Source organism: Dermacentor albipictus, chromosome 5, assembly GCF_038994185.2.
Source record: "Dermacentor albipictus isolate Rhodes 1998 colony chromosome 5, USDA_Dalb.pri_finalv2, whole genome shotgun sequence".
Taxonomy (NCBI): Eukaryota; Metazoa; Arthropoda; class Arachnida; order Ixodida; family Ixodidae; genus Dermacentor; species Dermacentor albipictus.
In genome coordinates, this window is record NC_091825.1 from 79,812,772 (window position 1) to 79,834,137 (window position 21,366).

General features: G+C 46.6%; 1 protein-coding gene across 2 annotated transcripts in view; it reads right to left on the reverse strand.

The window, feature by feature from the left end:
* Nucleotides 1-12,035: 12,035 nt before the first annotated feature.
* The window catches only part of LOC135910806 (uncharacterized), a 39,641-nt gene continuing 30,310 nt past the window's right edge, over nt 12,036-21,366 (reverse strand). For both annotated transcript variants that reach the window (XR_010567138.2, XM_065442912.2), the window contains exon 8: nt 12,036-12,126. The gene's annotated coding sequence lies outside the window, so the exon portion shown is untranslated. The remainder of the gene's footprint in view (nt 12,127-21,366) is intronic.

Below are 21,366 nucleotides of genomic sequence, written 5' to 3' on the forward strand. Positions count from 1 at the left end.
CTTTATAAAAAAGTCTCTCTCTGCTGCGGCGGCCTCACCCGCTGTGCCCCCTCTCCGCTCGCCAGCTGAGAGCCCCCCACGCCGCCGGTCCGGCAAGGTCGACAGGCCCTGGGGCGATGGTAGAGAGAGCGGTGTGCTGGCGAAAGGATGCTGCTGCCCTGCTTGGACGAGCCGGTCACGCGCCTTCGGCGCTGCGCTGCGCCACTGAACGCGCAGCCTGGTCCCGCAGACCAGCCGGCGGGTCTGTCGAGCACTGCAGGCAGAGCCTACGTCTGCGAGTCCGCTCGACCCTACAGACGAAGTCGCAACGTGTATTCGCGTGTAATTCTCGAAGAACCGCGCCGTTAAATCTGTCGCCGAGAATTGTCGCTTGTTACGAACGAGCCTCAAGGGTTCTATTGTTATAATGCATTGTTCTTGTAGGGCACCCTCATCGGTGTCAGGTACCACGAGCTAACATATTTTGTTGCAGATCATCACCGCTGACATTCCTCTCCTCTTTTACTCTCTCTCCTCGAGCATGTGAAGTGTAACTGACATCGCTGCGAAAGGACCATTCAGCGACGAGATTCGCTGTTGCCGTCAAAAACTTCCCGATGCAGTCTGCTCACTGTGGCAGTGATATCGGAGTTGACGAACCTCGCGGCCCAAATGCATCTGTTTATACCTAGCCAAATATGATTTTATCTTAGTTATCGTCCCTCTACATATGCCTGAACTTAATCTCTGGCTCTAGCTTGAGACATATTTTGTTCGGCCCCCGTTGATCAGTTTAGTTTATCCATCGAGCCAAAACTGGACCGTGCTCTCCTGTAAATGCGCGGCGTAATATGAAAGACTGAAACGGTTCAACGACTCATTCTTCCGACAACCACGACAAAATAATTTCCTTTATGCGCGACGTCGTATATCTTGCATTATGTAACAGTCTATGACGAGGATACCAGGGCTCCACAAAGCACGAGCCTAGTGTGTTTGCTATGTCAGGATGTTGTGGAAACAGATAAGCGCACGTCGCCTGCACCTCCACGGGTTTACGAGCACAGAAAAGCGATCTCCCGCTGTACGAAATAAAAAATAAGTGCAGAAACCATTGACGATGACTGTCAGTGTAAGCGAATAGCCGGGCGCTTCTAGAAAGCTGTTCGTCTTACAAAAAAGAAAGTACGCTTGAAGACGTATATTTGTTACGGTAAGGGTATTTAGGTAGCGCTTGTTGTTTTGTCGCGTAATTACGTACAGGTCAGAGCCATAAACCAGCGCACATGTAGCTCTAGCATAGCTGGCTGCACATATAAACCTATGTGTGTGTGGTCTCCAGCGGAGGGAGCACTACCATGGAAAGCGACTGCCATCCCACTCTACCACCAGCCTAGCAATTCTGCAGCCGTCACATGAGAGAGGCAGAGAGAGAGAGAGCGCGGCGGAAAAGGAGGCGGGCTGTTCCTACTGAGCAGCCCAACACAGCATATAAAGCTTCAGACGCCTGTTAAAGGGACGGGGTTTTGTGAACCTTCTACAGCGCCTACTTGGAGCACGAACCGGGTTAACCATTGGAGAGGGTTCAGCAGGAAATACGAGGTGGCGTAAAAACCAAATAACAAAAGTTTAACGCATCGTTACGGGTGAGCGGTGCGCTCTAAGGAAAACAAATATAAAAACGTTCATCGTACGTGCACCCACACGCAAAGGCAGAGAAGATGCGACTACACGTGGTGGCTCGCTGGCTTTCTTTATAATTTCCAGCACCCGGGAATCCTCATTCTGACCCCTGGTAGAGGGTCTTGTCGGGAGACGTCGCGCCAACTCCCACAGAGGTACACGGGCGGAAATCCACTCCTTGGCGTACAGGGGTTGAGCGTCGTATAGAGGGGAGTAGGATTTGCACATTCGGCTCATAATCCCGTCGCACACACCCGAGTGACAAGTCTTTTCATGTTGGCGAGCGTGACGATTAGGCACGCCGTGTTTCAGGCGTTTGGCATTTGTTCCATTCATTGCCACGCAAAGCGTACCGAAACGCGCTCTGAATCCCGTGCGATAGCACGTGCCGGCACGCTCAGCCATTCGCGTATACAAGCACAACTACGATGTAAAGTTTACTGGTATACTATGACAACAGCACAGGTGACCGTAGCTCGAAAAATTGTGCCCACTAATACTCACAGGCCACACAAACAATTGATATGTCCCTCCGCGCTCGGCCACTAAACAAAAGGGAAGGTTATTCAATCACTACCCGGAAGTGCTACAGGCGCTTAGCGCTAAACGCTTTCGTCTGTATATCTGATACAAACACTAGACAAACGTCCTACATGACTACGCTATACAAGCTAAATAGTTTGCTAAAACATGACCTTAACAGTGAGAGTGTAAGGGCGGGGTTGAAGATAATGATCAATAGCTTGACAAAGGAACAAGAGTTCGGCAGGATCGCCCGTCAGCCTCTAGAGCCTTTAAAGGAGTACGTTTACCTAGTAAATTACTCACATGTTACCCTGATCATGAGAAGGAAATTCACAGAAGAATAAAAATGGGTTGGGAGCGGCATACGGCAGACATTGTCAGATCCTGACTGGAAGCTTACCATTATCATTTAAAAGAAAGGTGTACAATCAGTACATTTTACCGGTGCTAACATATGGGGCAGAAACTTGGAGACTGACAAAGAAGCTTGAGAGCAAGTTAGGGACGACGCAAAGAGCCATGGAACGAAGAATGTTAGGCGTAACCTTAAGAGAAAGAAAGAAAGGGGTGGTGGATCAGAGAGCAAACGGCGATAACCGATATTCTAATTGACAATAAGAAAAGAAAAATTGAGCTGTAGGAGCTGTAAATGGAGCATTAAGAGAAAAAAAATGATAGCTGGTGGAGCATTAGTGCAACAGAATGGGTGCCAAGAGAAGGGAAACGCAGTCGAGGACGGCAGAAGGCCAGGCGGGGCGTTGACATGAGGTATTTCGCAGGCGCCAGTTGGAATCGGTTGGCGCATGACAGGGGTAATTCGAGATCGCAGGGACAGGCCTTCGTCCTGCAATCGACATAAAATAGGCTGGTGATAATGAATGTATATTTCATCAATGCTTAAGAAAGAAAAAACGAAACAGAAAGAAAAGGCTGTTTATGTCAAGTGATTTCGCATACCACTCCCCCGTTACTCGAGCATTCCCGCATGCAGTAACTACGTTTGCATTGAAGATTTTTTAAAATCTGGTATATTTACTGTTAGCATTCGGTGATGAATGCGAACCGCCACTTGGTTGCATGAGAAGATTAAGAGTAAATTTCCATGTTTTTTAAGGTGTACACCAAATATTTGAAACTCTATACCTACAGCTTCAGTAATAATAACAAGCACCTGCGAACTTTTTCACGTGGAAGAAAGCGCACTCTCGAATCGCATTCATGCCGTCGGCGCCCCCCCCCCCCTCCTTCGCCGTGCTGTTCCGCTATCGAAGGCTCATGTTTGGCCTGCGCGCGGGGATTTAGAGGGTCTCTAAGGACGCGAAGTGGCTGCAGAAATGACGACAGCGGAGTGGCCACACCATCAATGCTTCTCTGAATCGGCTCGACGGCGGAGCTGGGACAGCGTTCTGCCTCTCACTGCGGGCTTGAACTTTGTCTATAGACCCTTTCCACAATGATCCCGTGGGCGTCGTAATGTTTGATCACGTGGTGACGCCTCGATTGCTTGCCTCAGCTGACTCCTTGTTTACACCGGTTGTGCATGACACCCAGTGCGGATCAGCAAACCTCTGTTTTGGTGGATGTCATAGACGGTGACTCCGTGGACGACATGAAGCTTTGGTCATAGCTTTAAAGAACATGTAAGCGCTTTCAAAACTCGATGCGCCATGTCCAAACGGCGCGAGCAGCGTACACGGTACTTGTACTTAAATCTGGCCTATAGATTTCAAGCTGCCCAAGTTTTCCGCTCATGAATTAATTCAGAATCAGTGTGTTCTGCTCTTCGTTCATTATTTGGCTGGGACTTTTAAGCAGCGGCTTGTCATATTTCAAACTCAGTAAAGTCGCCTCGCTGCGGTCATTATCTCGTTGTTTCTGCCTAATCACTCGCAGGTGTGCTCAGTTGTGATGGACATGCTCTTGCTGTACACAAGGTTTGGAATATAGATGTTCTGTAATTTGTAATAACTTGTAGCAGAGACGTATTATCGTTAGTCACTAGCTTACTGTGTGGACCGTCAAGAAACGTTCAGCTAGGATTAATCGTGCGTTGTCGGTGCAGTCGCCGCCACCCATGTTTCGGCGCATTGACTCAATAGTGTGGCAATTCACTTGTTTTTGATAGGTTGGCGTTAAAGTGGGCGTACGTTTCCGAGTGGAGTTGGGGTGGATGTGTGCTGGTAACGTGCGAGAAACTTACCATGCCTATAGACGCGGCGCTGTCCCTTCTGTCACTGTGTAACGAGCGTACTCACTCTTGCCGACGCTCAAGGGTCGAAGCCCATTTTTGGAGGTTAGCGATACAACGCTGGCGGTATGGCGAATTATTTTATGCTCGAGGAAAGCCACGCATCGCGTAGGGCCAGCAGCACAGGCAGTGCTTATGCATAGATGTAGGAGCGGTCTGTGAACTTGAACGCACCGGTTCATTCAATTCCTTAATATACCAGCTACCATTTTTGCACAAACCGCCGTGGTTGTTTAGTGGCTTTGTTGTTGCGCTGCTGAGCAGGAGGTGGCGGGATCAAATCCCGGCTACGGCATCCGCATTTCGACTGGAGCGAAACGCAAAACACCCGTCTACTTAGATATCGGTTAACGTCAATGAACCCAAGGTGGTGAAAATCAATCCGGAGTCCCCTACTACGGCGTGCCTTATATAAGATCGTTGTTTTGGCACGTAACACACCATAACTTTTTCAGACATTTTTACAGCCAACTACAGCACGTCTTACGTCTACCGTCCCACATTCGCAGCTTGAATGGAGCACAGTGCGCTAGCGGTCACCCAGTCACATTTTCAACAGCGCATGACACAGTAGTATCTCAGAAGCGGTAATGGTTTCGTATTCGTGCGCTTTCTCCGCAGCAACGCGCGGCGTGCCGCCGCAAGTGCCATCTCGTTTCTCTAGAGTAAACTACTACGAGCGTAGTACTACGGTATACTACTACTACCGGTATAAATGCTTCGGAGCACAGAGACGCAGAAGGCAAAAACAATGCGGTTCTCAAACAAATTGTGTGGTATTACGTGCCAAAGGCATGATATCATTATGAGGCATGCACTAGTGAAGAAATTTGACCATCTGGGTTTCCTTAGCGTGCACCCAATGTACGGCACACAAGCGTTTTACCGCATAAGCTGTTATGGACTCATTCCAGGAGCCGTTTCGATTGCGACGGCGCCCGCCGCCGCCGCAGTCAGTGTCCATCGCAGGTGTCGCCGAGAATACGGGAAAAAAGTTGCGGTTCCCACAGGGATCACGCACGGGCTGGGAACATGCCCTACAAACGCGTCGCACGAGGAGACACGCGATGTGACATGCGCCGCGTAGCGTCTGTACGTGACACTTTGCATTGAAATTGCATATTATTGCACAAGGTGGCACGCCATGTAGCAGTTGCATAGGTAGCGGCACAAGGTAAATAGATGAGGGTTGAGGAAGCAAAAATGTTAGAGAGATGCATACAAAAATAATATAATGAAAGAAACATGTATTAATACCTAATTAAATCAAGCTGGCTAGGTGACTGTCACCGCCACGCTTCAAAAGGGATGCCAATAAATCATCATCATCGTAATTAGCATCGTATTGTGCCACGTGTCTTGCAATGTGAGATGCGGGCCATGTAGCGTCCACACGTGCGCCGTCTGTGTTGAAGTTCCGCTAAATTCCAGCAGGTGTCCCGACTTGGGGCAAATGCATATAGCACTTGCATGCTGCACGTAGCTTGACCTGGTTAACTCAAGCAGGCTAGGTGACTATTTGTCACCACCCCATTTCAAACGGGATGCCAATAAGCTATCATTATCATCATCATCAACAGCACCGCACCGTGCCATAAGTCAAGGCATGTGGCATGTCAGCCACGTAGTCTGGTTACCTGCGTTTACACCGGTACAATGGCGCCTCCTCGCGAGATACGAACCGCTGCTGAAGAGGCGAATCGTAGAGCTATGTGCGCGGCTGCAAGCAGGCAACATCGGGCACAGTAGACCCCTGTGCAGAGCCACTGCACAAGCCGCAGCGCAAGCCGCAGCTCGCCGTCGACGCCAGGCGGACTGTTCTGATCGTTCTCGTGAAAACGATACGAATATACTTCGCCGCGAAGACCTTGCAGTGCTTGGTGCGAAAATGGAGCTCCTATGGAGCCGCTTCTCCAGCTTGCGCTGCGACTGTGCTGCCTGTGCAGCGCAGGCCTGTGACTTTCTTGCGTTTCGCTCCTATCGAAATGCGGCCGCCAGGGCTGGAATCGGATCCCGCGCCATCGGCCTTAGCAACGCATCTCCAAAGACACTACGCCACCACGGTGGGCGCAATGGTGTTTTGGGGATAAGTCTTGTACTGAATCCTCAGCTTGTACATGTACACGTGTACATCGACTATTGTAAAGTCACATGCTGTGGACGTATATCGAATCTAGTTCTGAGCCCTACTTCTTATACGGGGTGATCCCTTTAGGTTCCTTTAGGTTTTACAGAATTTTTTGTGATCGCCTGTTGCAAATGACGTAATTTTGGTTCTTGTACTGGATTATTCGAAGACGCGGGCATTACTTGCACAAGAAATCGAAGCACGTATTCAACAAATTAACGCAAATCACTAATTCTCCCCTTAATTATTTTACGACGCATACGGACATTTAAGAATTGTAGCAAGTGTCTTTGCAAGGCGTATCCACTTGTAATAAATTTCCAGAATGCCACCAGTTTCCAGGTATGCATCATCAACCTCGCCGTAAAAATACACTGTTGTTCCGCGATAGTTTTCTACCAAAACGCGATTGATGCATTGAAGCACAAAAGCAACTGGAACGCCCATGTATTTCGTCCCACACTTTGAGAAATGATTGGAAACTGGTGCCATCCTGGAAAATTATTCCAAGTGCTTACGCCTTGCAAACTCGCCAAGTACAATGCGTAAATTGCAATGTGTGCCATAAAGTAACTAGCTAAGAAGGTAATTAGTAAGTTTTTGTTAATTCGTGGCACAAGTGTTTTGATTTCTCCTGCTAATAATGTCCGCCACTGCGAATAAGCTGGCCCAAGGACAAGAATAATGCTATCTGACTCGGGCGATTTTTTTTAATTCGGTAAGCTTCATAAGTATTATAACAATACTATTGTAGTTATCCTATATATAAGATAACGTTTTCTTTTATATATCTTATATCTCGTAAGTATGTAATAACTTGTACGTTTTGGATCATGATTAGCGTCATACACCGCGAAAAGACAAGAAACAAGACAAGAAGCTCCTTTATTGCGCTGAACAAAACATCATGAAGCAGGCCTAATCTATCCGTTTACTGCATGGACCTCACATGTTTAATGACCGTCATGAAGAACAATCTGCTATTACCTACGCCGCATTTCATTTTATTTTTCTGCTTTAGGCTTTCTTTCTTTTTATTATTTTGTCTTTCAATATACGTTCCTATCAACCGTAATTTTTCATCTGCTATTCGATTGCAGTGACGCCAAGAAGAGAGGGAGAATGAATAAAGGAGAGAGGCAGGGAGGTTAATCCGAACAGAAAATCTGGTTTGCCGTCCTATACTGCAAGACACGGGAGAGACATGCAGAAAGATACGAAAGAAACTAGAGAGATGCTAATAAAGCACAGGCCCGCGATCGCAGTCGCGGAGGTAACCACATAAGTTTCCAGCTTGATTATAGGCTCGAGCAATCGGAAAATTGCGCATTTCTTCTAGATGTAGCAAATCGCCCAACGTCGAAAAATAAGGGAAACTCCCGCGTTGCGCGCAAAAAAACGCCTTCTCGCGTTCTCGTCATGCCAGCGACAAGGAAGCGGCCCGCAAGAAGCACTTATATTATGGGTGCACTTGCCTAGACACTCTCCAAGAGTATGGACGGAGCAAGTCGTCGCGTTGTCGCGGGGTTTTCCCCACATGCTGCACACTTGTGCAACGGCGCGCCGCACAGGAAGGCTTGGGTCACCCGTAAAACATGGTCAATAACGGCGAAGCACCGTAATCAGCTCGAAATCGCGAACCACAACCCCGCCTCTTGCCGCGTGGTAGGGCAAGCGTGTTTTCGATGCTTTGCGCGATGTTTCCAGCGCGGCTTCCACTTGGGCCACGCTGGAAACCGCTACGCATGAAACTCGCAAACGTCAAAATCGCCGGTGCGAGGAGAGAGAGGCCCGAACCGACACGTGTCGGGCCACCTGCCGTGGTCAGCGCACAGGTGCGCTATATCGGGACCTCCAGAGAGAGGATTGGTGGCCGCGTGTATTGCAACGGGCCATTTAAGGTCACTGAAGGGGCCCGCGTAAGTGCGGTTTAAAAGGACGACTCGACTGTTGTAATTGGAAGCTTCTGGGAATCCGATGAGGTGGAGACCACTTGTAATAGCGTTTGCGCCCGGCGCTGGCAATACTGTGTTTGTTCCGAACTAGACTCAAGAAATCAAGGAATCGTTAGTATTCCATCTAGATGACTGATCACTCGAGCACTCGTCTGGAAACGTGGCTGGCTTGAAGCCTTGATAAGAAAATACAACAATGTTGTCGTCGTAGTTGTCGTCGTCGTCATCAGCATTAGCAGCAGCAGCAGCACCAACCTGCCTTTATCTCCACTGCAGGACGAAGGCAACCTCTGATTACCCATGTCTCGCGCCTGCTGACCCCATCTTATGCCAGCAAAATTTCTAATTTCTTCACCCCACCTAATTTTCTGCCATTCTCGGCTGTAATTCCCTTACCTTGGCAACCATTCCGTAACTCTAATGGTCAGCCGGTTATCTACCCTACGCATTACATGGCCTGCCCAGCTTAATTTCTTTCCCTTAATGTCCACCAGAAAATCGGCTATCTTCATTTGATCTCTGATTCATGCAGCCCTCTTTCTTGTTTCGTAACGTTAGCCTAAATTATTTCCTTCCACCACTCGTTGTGCGGTAGTTAATTCATTCTCAAGCTTCTTTGTTTGCCTCCAAGTTGCTGCCCCACATGTTAGCACCGGGAGCATGCAATTATTGCATTTCTTTCGCTTCAAGGATTGTGGTAATAGGCCTGTCATCATGTGGTAATGCCTATCGTACGAACTCCGGCACATTTTTATTCCTCTGTAAATTTGCTACTCATGATCCGCATAACCTGTAACTAATTGGCCTAGATATATGCGCTCTCCCACCGATTCTAGAGGGGGGCCTCAATTCGCAAATTCTCGTTCTCTTGCTGGTTACTTACCATTAACTTACCATCAGCTAAGTGTTCTGCATACTAACCTTCCAAACTATAGTGCTGCAATTTGTCGGATATATGACCTTCAATCAATTGTCGCAAGTCGTCTCCAACGTTGGTGAACAGGACAACGTTATCAGCAAACCACACGTTGCTGAGATATTAGCCGTTCATACTAACTCCCAATCTTTCCCAGCCTAATAGCTTGAAACCTCTTCAAGCAACAACGTAGTCGGCATCAAATGCAGCGTGGACGCACAACTGCGAGAAAACTCAAAGCCCTGGTGGGCGATAGCAGCGTAGCAGTGCCAGAATCCCTCTCGTGTTCGACGTCGACTTACCTTGTTATTTTCAGAGGTCACGTTCAGCTTCTGACTACATATATACGTAGGTGTCATCGAGAAAACAATACTGCGTGCCCTATATGCATTGATGCAGAGAACAACGGTGCAGTTCACATTGTCATGATATTTATTAATCTTGGGGGTCATTTCTGTGTAGCAACCCACTGCTGGAGTCTACCATAGATTTTCATGTTATGGCGACAGCTATTTGCTATAGAGACAGATTAATAATATAACGATATCAATAGCGGTGGTGTTTTCAATAACACAAGTGCTACAAAAGATCATCATAGTGAAGTTTTCCGGATTACGTTTCACTTTTAAGTCACTTGCATTATTTGTGCACGACTGAAGTCCAGCGGAAGCTTTTGTTATAGGAATGACTCCTTTTATTTATTTATTTATTTATTTATTTATTTCTCTATTTATTTATTTATTTATTTATTTATTTATTTATTTATTTATTTATTTATTTATTTATTTATTTATTTATTTATTTATTTATTTATTTGATTGGATCAATTGCTGGCAAGTGCTCACTGCTACTTCATTCGCTTTTCGAGATGCTTGTTGCTAACAGCATCCCCATGTTTATCATAATTATATTTCCACTGCAGAAATAGGCAGAAAGGAAAGCTGCACTTGCTCCCGCTCTGACTTTCATCCCAGGTCTGCCATGTGTAAGCCGTCGTCGTGGTCGTTGTAGCCCGGTCGGTTACTGCCGTTTCGGGTGACGCTACGAGTTTTCTTTCAAGCGCCCTCTTAGATTTCTCCATCTATTCGGTTTGCTCATCCCACCGAGCACAATATCCGTCGATACCAGCCGTCCTGACACAATCGTCGTTGTGACCTTGGTTTCATCATGCCGTCGCCTTCGCCATCTTGTCTTATTCATAGGGTGGTCATCATAACGGTGTGGTGGTCGGCGTTATCGCCGTGTCGCACACAGTTTGCCCAGCATTTGAGGAATTTTTTGACAAAATTCAGTGCGGTGGGGGTGGTCGAGTTGAGTAACCACTGTAGCAGTAGGTATTCTCACTGAAGCAGAGGTTCGCTAAAGTCGGCTAATTTCGTCTATTTACAAACAAGGCAAACAACTATGGCAAGTGGGTTATTGAGCGGTGCGTATAAAAGAAAATTTTGAGCGAGAACAGTGCAGTTGTAAACGCAATGTCTTATTGTGAAGTTGTCAAGTTGTTCACAGTAAAAACACCGGGCGCAGTACTCACTGCTAACCAATGTAATATCTCGCGTGGCCCCTACTACATAACGCTGAAGCATGCAATGGCTGTACGGATGTCCTAAAAAAATTTACAAACATAGCGATTTGAAATCATTACTTTGATGTGGCATATCTGAACAGTAGCGCTATTATAGTCAGGTACGAAATTGATTCACTTCGAAGCAGCGCTGGAAAGTCTTGTCAAGACATCGCTGGTGAACTTAGTTTGTTCTGAGATGCTATAAATCCCATAGTCCTAAGTTTTTTTAATTATTTTGATGAATCACTCGGTCTGTTTCCCACTAAGCGTCTTAAGTATACAACGTAAGTGTCCTCCGAGAACATCCCGCACCATCCTGGCTGCAGCTCAGAGATGTCTTTTTTTTGCTGCCGACCTAGAGAAAGAGGTGCTCTTTCTGAAGCAGGATATGATTGATCACCTTGTTTGTAATAACATAACAACCAGCATTTACTACAGCCAATCCATTACACCGCTTCTTTGTAGTTGTTTTTAAGTGAGTGTAATATTTGTATGTTGTTTGTTTCAGAACATTACCAGTCTGTAATGTGAGGACGACGTGGGTGTAGTTGCACAGTAATTGTTATGATTGATCTTGACATAGCAAAAAAGCCGCTCAAAGAGTTTTGCAAAGTGGATGATTGCTGAATGAATTGCTGTAGGGGTAACTGGCGAGTACATGCAACAACGATTACCAATACCTTCAAAGCAGTGTAAACGTGACAAAGAAGCAAGTAAAAAAGCAGTCATCGCAATTTTAACTCCTCGGTTGTGTATTATTACTAGGATCTTGTAATCATAACGCGAACATGATTGTCTTGCGTAATTATGTTCAGGGGGTCAAACTGGGGAGGTCGTCAGCAGCAGTCTTTCGTACACTCTATTTCACTTACTGTGTGAAGAATAGAAAAACGATAATAAACCATGTTCTCGGGTACTCGCATTATGTGCTCCTTCTTTTGTAATTGCTCCTAGAGCGAATGTTTATTGAATGGTAAGTGCAACTTTCAGATACAGGCATTGTAAAAATGACAGACGTAGCAAACGCGTAGCAATTATGCGGTAGAAATAGAGAGGTTTTATTAACCCACCACCGTGGACGGAGAACCAAGTGAGTAAGAAAAAAAAAACAGGACCGAGGAGAAACTGAAAAAAATCAGAAAAAGGTTTAGATTAGTTAGATTAGTATTAACATATGGAAAAATGTCATGACAATTATGCTTGAATAACTGTTATCAATAGAAGCAATGCGGCTCATTTTCTTAATCTGGGGCAGAACCATCCTACGTAAGCGATTACAAAGAGATATTACGGCCGAGAGAAAGTCATGTGACTCCCTTGCATGGAGTAAAATAGAAACTTTGGCTTGGGCTAGTTGGTTCAACACCTAAGGTTGGGGGCTAGTTGGTTAGCGTACGGGGTGAATGACTGCCGCGCGCTGTAGTGAAATAACACACTCGGACATGAAGGAAGGACGAGGCCGGCACTGGACAAGGCGCTTGTCCAGTGCAGTCTTCGCCCTTTCTTCGTGCACGCGTTCCTTATGTCACAGTGGCGCGTAGCAATCGTTCAACTCGTTGGGCTCATTCGGCAAGCATAGACAGGGCATCGAGCAAGTAATATGGGCCAAGGATGAACTCGTAAAAGACGCAGGACTACTCTCGTGGTCCTTCATGGGCCCGTTCTATATATATATATATATATATATATATATATATATATATATAGTGAACGAGAGAGCCTACAAAGGTGCATTTTTAACGTTCCACAGGACGGCTGAAATGAATATAAATCAATACAGCGAAATATACTTCGCAAGTGCGCTTAATTTCATAGGAGGGTGGAAGGTTTCCCAGGCGAAAACCTGGCTTGTCAAATCAAATCCCACTTTCAGCTTTATCATATGCGTGAGAGTCCTCTTATGTGGAATTATTTGCACAAGACATAGCAGTCGATTTCTGGTTTTCCTTCGCTTTTCTTGGTTTAGTTACTTATTTACCTTATTATTTTCGTGGTGATCCTTTTATCCTGTCGACAATTATGAATCTGTACAGGATCTCAGTACCCGTCTGCGCTTTCCCCGCAGAAGCTAAGCGAGGAACAAATAGCCATTTCGCGGCTGGAAAGCGTCGGCGTGTCTTTCAGCGAGTAGTACCGGGAGAAAGTTGATGACCGCACAGCTGATTCAAAGATCGAGTTCGATGAACGCTGTAAAGTTATGCCCATTGCGAGAAGTGGGTTGGCTTCGGCCGCAAGGCAGTCACAGGTAATGACGGCTCAGTTGATACGGCGAAAGCGAGGGGTACAGCCGAGGGATGCATACGTAGATAAGGAGGGGATCACTTATTCGCAAAGAGAATATCAACGTCGGTTTGACGTCATCAACACCTCGATGGAAGCGAAGTACTTGTGAGATGCAATGACACAGCCGCCACTGTGGCGCCTTGCTTCGGGCACCATACTACAAGCTAATGTATTCGGCAACAGAGTCCAACATTTTTGACCATTATGGGCTTCTATTCAGAAGTTCAACGACTCTCTCTGTCTTTCCCTTTCTCTATATTTCTCTTTCTCTGCTTGATAGATGACAGTCGGTAATATATTCATTAGCGGTTAGACACCGTGAGAGAAATGCTAACAGCCGCACTACATTACTGTTTCAGTGATGTAACCTTCGTAGCTGGCCGTAAGATCGCGTATCATTCGGTGGATAGTGCTCGCTTCACAAAGATTGCACAAAGCTGTATGCACGCTCCTCAACGCAGAAACAATAGTCGTGCACAACTAGCGATAAATTTACTATCATTACTGTCGATATATTTAACTATCCATAGTATTAATCGTGCCATGGATAGTAATATTCGCCAGTTCGGTGATAGTGTTACCGACAGGCTTGCAGTTCCAGCGATATTACCAAAAAAATGTATGATATCTCACTGTCAGTAAAAACAAGATCACGCATTTTTGAAAGTCCATTTTTTTAGCAAATGAAATAACATAGCATTTGTCTCTGTAGTCCAAATTCCAGATATGGCTATCACTTATTCATGCTTAAATCTAACCAGTGTTACACCAGACCAACAAAATTACTTGTTTTCATCATATTCAAATCCAAAGTGCAACTGAAATTCGCTGCTCTGAAGTTGCGCACCTTTATAAAGGCTTCTTTATTTTTTCGCTCTAACTGAACAATTCGACGAATTATGCATCACCCAGGCATTATGTTGGAGCACCTCACCTCATTCCCCTTCGGTCCACTCCTCATGTCTGAAATTACGTATATATATATACTCGGTGACTGAAAACGTGCCTTACCTGCCATGGTTGCTCAGTGGCTTTGGTATTGCGCTGCTAAGCACGAGATCTCGTGCTGATCGCGGCCGCATTTCGATGGGGGCAAAATGAAAAAAAAAAACCGTGTACTTAGGTTTAGGTGCACTAGGTGGTCAAAGTTAACCCGCAGTCCCCCACTACGGCGTGCCTCATAATCAGATCGTGGTGTTGGAACGTAAAATCCCAGAATTAAACTTAAAAAAAAACAAGCGTTATGCTGCTACTGACGTTGCAAAAACGCAGAAGTACACTGCAGAGCCATTTCAGAGAGCGGCATTGTCGAACTTTGACTTCACCTCCGAAATTTTAAGTGGCCGCTGTCCCTCCGCCAGTGGTTGCAACACAGCAGGTACTGGTCAACCACGTCGAGTGAGCTTATACTATCGGCACGGCAAGTTAGTATAAGCGCCCTGGTGTTATGATGCCGAAAGGCACCCAGCAGCGCTCAGTGACGTATGCTCTACAAGAACGCGGATCGCTTTGATCGCTATGGCAGCCCGCACAGCGCGGTGCTTGGCGCGTGCACGAAACCATCATCAAGCTTTTGTTGCATGCATTAACTACGTGCGGTATGTCACCTTGGTTGTGTATGTACTGTCAAAAGCACTATAAATATGGTTCTTTCTTCTTTCTACCAACCATAGTTCAATAACGACTCAACTATCAATACATATATATATATATATATATATATATATATATATATATATATATATATATATATATATATATATACACACAACGACGCGTGTATTCTATGCACACGACAACGACGATGGGGGCATTAACGGACTCCGTCTGGTGGGTCAGTGAGATTGGGCGAGGACGAAGAAGACTTGTCTCTGTCTTCTGTCCGCGTTGTACCGACCGCGACAATATATTATTTTGCCATCCGTAGCATCGGTATTTCGATCGCGACTCAACTATTTATGTATCAATAGCTCCATCGACAGTTTGGCATCGCTAAGGTGCAGTCGAAAGGAGGCGGCTGCGAGCGAGCAGCCAACTTGGTGGGCAGTCATGCTTTCAAAAACTGCGTTCGAGAAGCTACCTCACGAGCGCCTACCGCGTGAGCATCCTGCGCATATCCCGTGACACCTGCATCGTCCGACCTCGTATTATTCCCCTTTCCCACGCGGTTGAGTTGCATTCTATTGAGAAGTAGTTCCCGTGCGGCACGTTACCCGACCTTTCCTTAATCCGCAACAAGAACACTCCCTGAAGCTAGCTCACGAGCCCTTATGACATACTTGAACGCCACTTATAATCGTGCTAGTTGCTCGTTACGGAAGGGGGAAGGGAAAAATAGAGGAATTTGCGAGTGCTGGTAGACATTCATACAATACCAAGAAGAGGCAAAACGCTAAAGTTTTCTTCGTATCGTCAGGTGCTGCACCGTCTTCCGTCTTCCCGGTTTCTTCGATCGCGAAAATCGTTGCTTAGAGCACGATACGAATAACTTGTATCGATGAAAATTAAAAAAAGAGATGAACTTCGCCTCATATATGTGTGAAGAGAGAAAACGAAAGTAATCGTAATCATAACTACGCAAGGAAAAGTAAAAGAAAAGACACAGTGAGGACCAAGAAGTGGACGAAATTTCAGTGCGCACAGCTATTCCCTCTTGAACAAGTATCAAGCGTTCTCATCGCTGCAGTCAACTAGCAAAGCAGCAAAGCGTAACAGAAGCCGCTCTAAAGTGTTTACCTTCCCTTTAGAAGGCTATTATGTACTACCTCTTATAAAGTCAGATCAAAAGGAGCAATGAAAAATACGACAGCGCTCACGCCTGTTGCCCTGAATATGGGTGCCAGCACTAGGTTCCTATCAAGATAAGTTTTCACCTAGCCTTCACCATAGTTTTGCGAAACACAGCGGGTAAATCACCACTCATTTACTGCGCACGTCCACTTCGCTCGCCTGGCTACAGCTTCGTCCCGTCGGCAGCGGTCAGAAATGCGCATGTCTTTTTGTTATTACTATTGGTTGGAAACAGACAAGCATATGAGATCGTTAGACTGCAATCAAAGAGTCAAGATATCTGTTTCCTGACGGACCCAAACGTCGTCGCGATTCTGAGGTCAAGATCTCGCGCTCGGCCTCGCGATCATCCGGCGTAACAACAAAACCGCCGGGGTTCGCGTCGATGCCTCCGCGTAATAAAAAGGCCGTTGCATCTACGACATGCGGATAGTTACGTAAACGCCGTTATGCTGACTTTTATTGTTTTCCATTGTTCGTGTTTCTGCGACGCTCTCAGTGCTGCTTCCTTCGGCGATTTGTCGAATGTTTCGAACCATCGTCTCCCGTAGCGATTCCGCGGCTCGCGGCAGTGTACAAAGCCGTACTGCGTGCACGCATCGTCGGCCTTAATGGTTTTTCTCGTAAACCTCAACTCTGTGCTTAAGTAGGACGCTGGCGCATTAGGAAGTGTTTCCTTCTTGTCTAAGAACCAAAAGCCTGCAGCGGTCACGCACATCTCCGTGGACCGTGGAGCTGGACAAGCGCACGCTTGAAGCGTTTGGACTTCGCTCAGAATGGAGAGTGACGAAATTAAATACAGATGAGACGAAGCACGGACGAAGTGAGACCCGTTGAAGCAGACGTGGGGAGTTAGCAGACTGCGGTACTCGAGAATGTATCAGTGCGCAGCTCCCAAACTCATCATTTTACCTACCCCTCCACAACCGCCGAATTTTTTTTTTCTTAAGCATTGTCGCAATGCGTGGTTCACCTTTTAGCTCTTATCTGTTATGGCAAATCAGTTCTGCGAAAGCTCGCAAAGTGGAGGAAGTTACATGAAAGTAAAAACTGTAACCCGCCTGAATGTAGCACGAAGCTGCAAAGGAAACCCAATACGGGTTTCTCAGAAATGAAGCTTCGCGGTTGAGGAAAAATTCGTCCAAGTTCGGGTAGGCTTCCTTTGCAGCTTGGCGCTACGCTAAGGTAGACGACACTTTTCCCTTTCATTTTATCCGTTATACGCTAAGTAGCCGTATTTCATCGCATGACAAAACGAGCCATGTCACAGGAAGGGGCACATACCTGACGTGTCATAGAAACAATAATGCCGTACTGAATACCAACGCTACGCAGTGTACTAGAAGAAATCGCCCTACCGCAAAGCTCGAAATCGAAGATCTCGCATAAAACGTGCACATAGATTAGGGGGCTTCACCCGCTCATGTTGCCACACCACCATTAAAGACCACCAAAAGTTTCTTTTTTTTCTTGTGAGCCTTCAATTATGGAAAATATTTAAAAATAACTTTACAGTGCCTGGATTGAAGCCAAATGCATTAAAGTATATTGGTAAGTAGAGGACACAAAAGTGACATATTTCGTGACAGCACTATCCTGTGATCCTATCTCACGTTGCCGTAAACCAAGGTAATCACCACATGTGTCACGGTCCCATTTGCACTTTTGTTTTTTTTGTTGGCCGATTAAGATGAGCTAGCGACAGAGGGGCCTAGCAAACACGTTTCAGCGACGCGAGGCGAAAACAGAAATCGTCTCGGAGAAACCCTTGCACCCGCCAGCAGCCCCAAAAACCTGTCCACAGTAAACTCGTAATGATTCTTTCCCCAGACACCAATCGAAAATACGCTCTTATCATGTCCATCTATCTTAGTCGGAACACGGCAGCAGCTTGGCAATTATTCCGAGGAAACTGCCAGAAGGGGCTTCGTATTAAAAGAAAGGCAAACAGACAGACAATTCGGACTCGCCGAGCCAGCTGCGTGCTTCTGGAAAGCACATGCTGACTCGTGGCATCGGCGCAGGATGCGACCGATAAGGGCCAGAAAGCGAAAAAAAAACACACACACACACAGAGCGTGCAGGGGGGGGGGGGGGCGTGTACACACTGAAGTGTGCACGTGGACGTATGGTGCGTAACCACCAAACGTCCACCATACGGAAGGGGGGGGGGGAATGCGTCTGCGCCCCCATTCCCCCCTCTCCCTCAACTCCTCCTGATTGTACTCATGTGTGACGAGTTTGGCGAGACGAATACCCCAGAGGTCACGGCATTCTGAGGCCATTCACAGTGGGCTTGACGCAGTATGTGGGTGAGAGTGCGGTACTGATTGCCACATTGAAGTACGTCTGGTCACCGTTAGAAGTGGAACTATATTAACCTAAATACACTTTTACACTATTAAAAAAGCTATACACTATTAAAGAGTTTACTCGCTTCGGAGCTTATCTTGTCCCACAACAATAATATTCATCCGTCTTGCCCGTATTTCCTTTCTTTAACGCTGCGTACCCAGCACTTCCAAGTCATGAACGGCTCGCGTGTTATCAACGTGACACAGCATTTTCGACAGGAAAGTACCGAGCGCTGAGTTTTCAAGAAAGGAAACGCAACAAGGCAAATGATGATTACCGTTGTGGGACAAATATACACTCCTAAGGGTGCAATTGCTTTAAGAGTGTACAGTCGATAAAGGATCAGCAAACACAGCGTTAAATGGCGAGCGCAAACATTGCATTTCTGGCATAATCGCGTGTGCGTTGCATGGTGTAGCCCGGCGTAAAAGAGCACAATTTATTCTTACTGCGTTGTAGCAGCGGTACAATGGTTCTCATTGTTGGATTCAGAGAAAATAAATATACGAAATATTTGTATGACAAACCAGTAATGTTTTATATTTCCGCGATAAATGAATAAAGCTTTATGATGGGAATTCTTCGACGTGGGATATATATAGGATGTTTTAATCTAAACAAAAATTATAAGTATGGATTGAGTCAGGTAACGTAGTTACACTCCTTTCAGCCTCTATTATTTGAAGATACAGGCAACGTTCGTGAGAAAATAATAAGTACATGGTTGCATTATTGGCAAGGACTCACTAATTAAATTGAAGCTAACCCATTTAGAGCTCATATCGCGATTGACGAATCGGAGATTGTTCGCCAGCATCGCTCAAGAACATGGCGATGGATGTGGAACATCCTTTATAGCACTGCACAAGCGGCAACCGACACACACTGCTTCTCCGAGAAGCTCGGCTACGCCACAACCGCCTGTGCCACTTTCGCATGCGTGCCCCCAAGTTAGCTTGCGCCCCTTATCCTACCGAGTCAATGTCAAGGCCCGTCGGCCGGGAAGTGTCGGCGGCGGCGAGCTGCATCCCTGCTCCCGGTGGTCAGCGTCGACCGGTTTTCATTTCCAACATTTCCCACGCGACGCGAGACGTATGGTGTTGCAAGTCGGTTCCGTTGGGCGGATGCGTGTCGCTGAGCTGCCCGAGAGCCCACAGGCGGCTGTTGCCAGCGCCGCATTCTCCTGCTTCGAGGAAACCTCTCGTTCGAACACCTCGCGAATGATGTTGCCGTCGGCTGTGCCACGGAGTTGCGGTAGTTCTAATGATGGTGTAATTTAGACAGAGAGTACGGTGCTTACGCTGTTTCAGCGATAAGCACTGAACAGTCGTGTCAGCTTAACGCTTATTGGCAATGCACCTGTACACCAGGAATGCAAACGGGCGCTCGTTCGCAACTCAGGCCTTGCGCTTGTGGTGGATCGATAATACTGAGGCGACCAACCAGTCGTGGCTCTTGAGATTTTTCAGGAGTGTCGGCTAACTTTCACGCAGTTAGAAGGCAGACGAATTGTCTTATTTTTCTGTTCTTCACAGGGCTGGCCCATTTCCCGGCAATGTTGACTCACATCGTGGAAGACCCAAGGCCTACCTGAAGTACTTGCTGTTGTAGATTTTGTTTACTATGGATATTAACCCTGCACGTGCTCGGCAATACAGCAAGCAGACTGTTGCTGAGAAATCCCAAAGATCTCGACGCACGAAAGAAGTGTGACTAAAGGCCTCAGCGGCAACAAAACCTCGCTTTTGTTTGAAATTCGGAGAGAGTAGGTTGTCCCTCTAGCGTAAACGTTCAAGACGGGGTGTGCTCGTTCTCTGCACAAAGTGCAATAAGTTGGGCGACACGGAGGGTTACGTATGGTACTGTCTGTGGTTCGTTAGAGGAATGCGAAAAGATTATTTTATCCTCAGGAGGGACGATGATATTTATACTAATAGGGCTCCTGGGAGGACTGCGCACAGTGCTAAAAGTGGTTGTCATGATTTCTCGCGTTCTTGGGCAGCTGCGAACTCATCGACGAGTGGTAGCCAGAGCTGTGTTAGGAACAACAGTTTTCAGGCAGCCAGTAAAGTGGCAGGCTAACACCTCACGTATAGTAACAACGCGACCGCCACCAATAAGTCCATCACAAATGCAGTGCAGCCGCGTAGCAGGAAGCTGTAGAGCTTCTCGACATGGCAGTAGTAATCAGTGTCAACAAGAGCAAGTGGGTACGGAGCTCCAACGAATAATGAGGCGAAAGGAAGGCTAGTTTGATGCAGCCTACGTCATTTTGTTACCGCAGCGAACTTGCCCAGTTAAATGGCCGCAGGGCAAGGACTGCAGTCATCTGAACCATGGATTCCCCTCCCCCTCTGCAACCTCTTTCTCTCCCCTCACTTTTACTTTTCGCCGCAGCAGCAGGTACAACGGACGCAAATCAGAAAGTAGAGATAAGTTTGGCGACAGGCTGACGCCTGACCTTGACCTCGCCAGACTCCGTAGGTTCGTGGCATTCCACAGATCGAGAAGGAGGAGAAGACAAACAGGTCGAGAGTTAACCAAAAAAGAAAGTAAAAGGAGCACCAAGAACAACAGCACCAGCCTTGGCAGTCACACATCCTTTCTGGAGAAAGAATGCGACGAGTCTTGAACGACACACCGACGAAGTACATGCACTTATTGAACTGCATTTCTAGTACTGTAGTTTCTAATAATTCCTTTTTTTTGGTTTGGTTTGGATTGGTTTGGTGCGTAATGGTACGATTGGCTCAACTCACAACGGGGCATCGGTCATGAATCGGGCGGTATAGTAGGTGAAGATTGTGGAGGAACCGCTAAGGGAATTTCGCAAATTAATAAGACATTAAGTGAATAATAACAGCTAGGATAAACTTTAGGGTTGTATTATGGAATAGGTGCTTTTAACGTGTTGTTTTTATGGTGAGAAAAAGATAC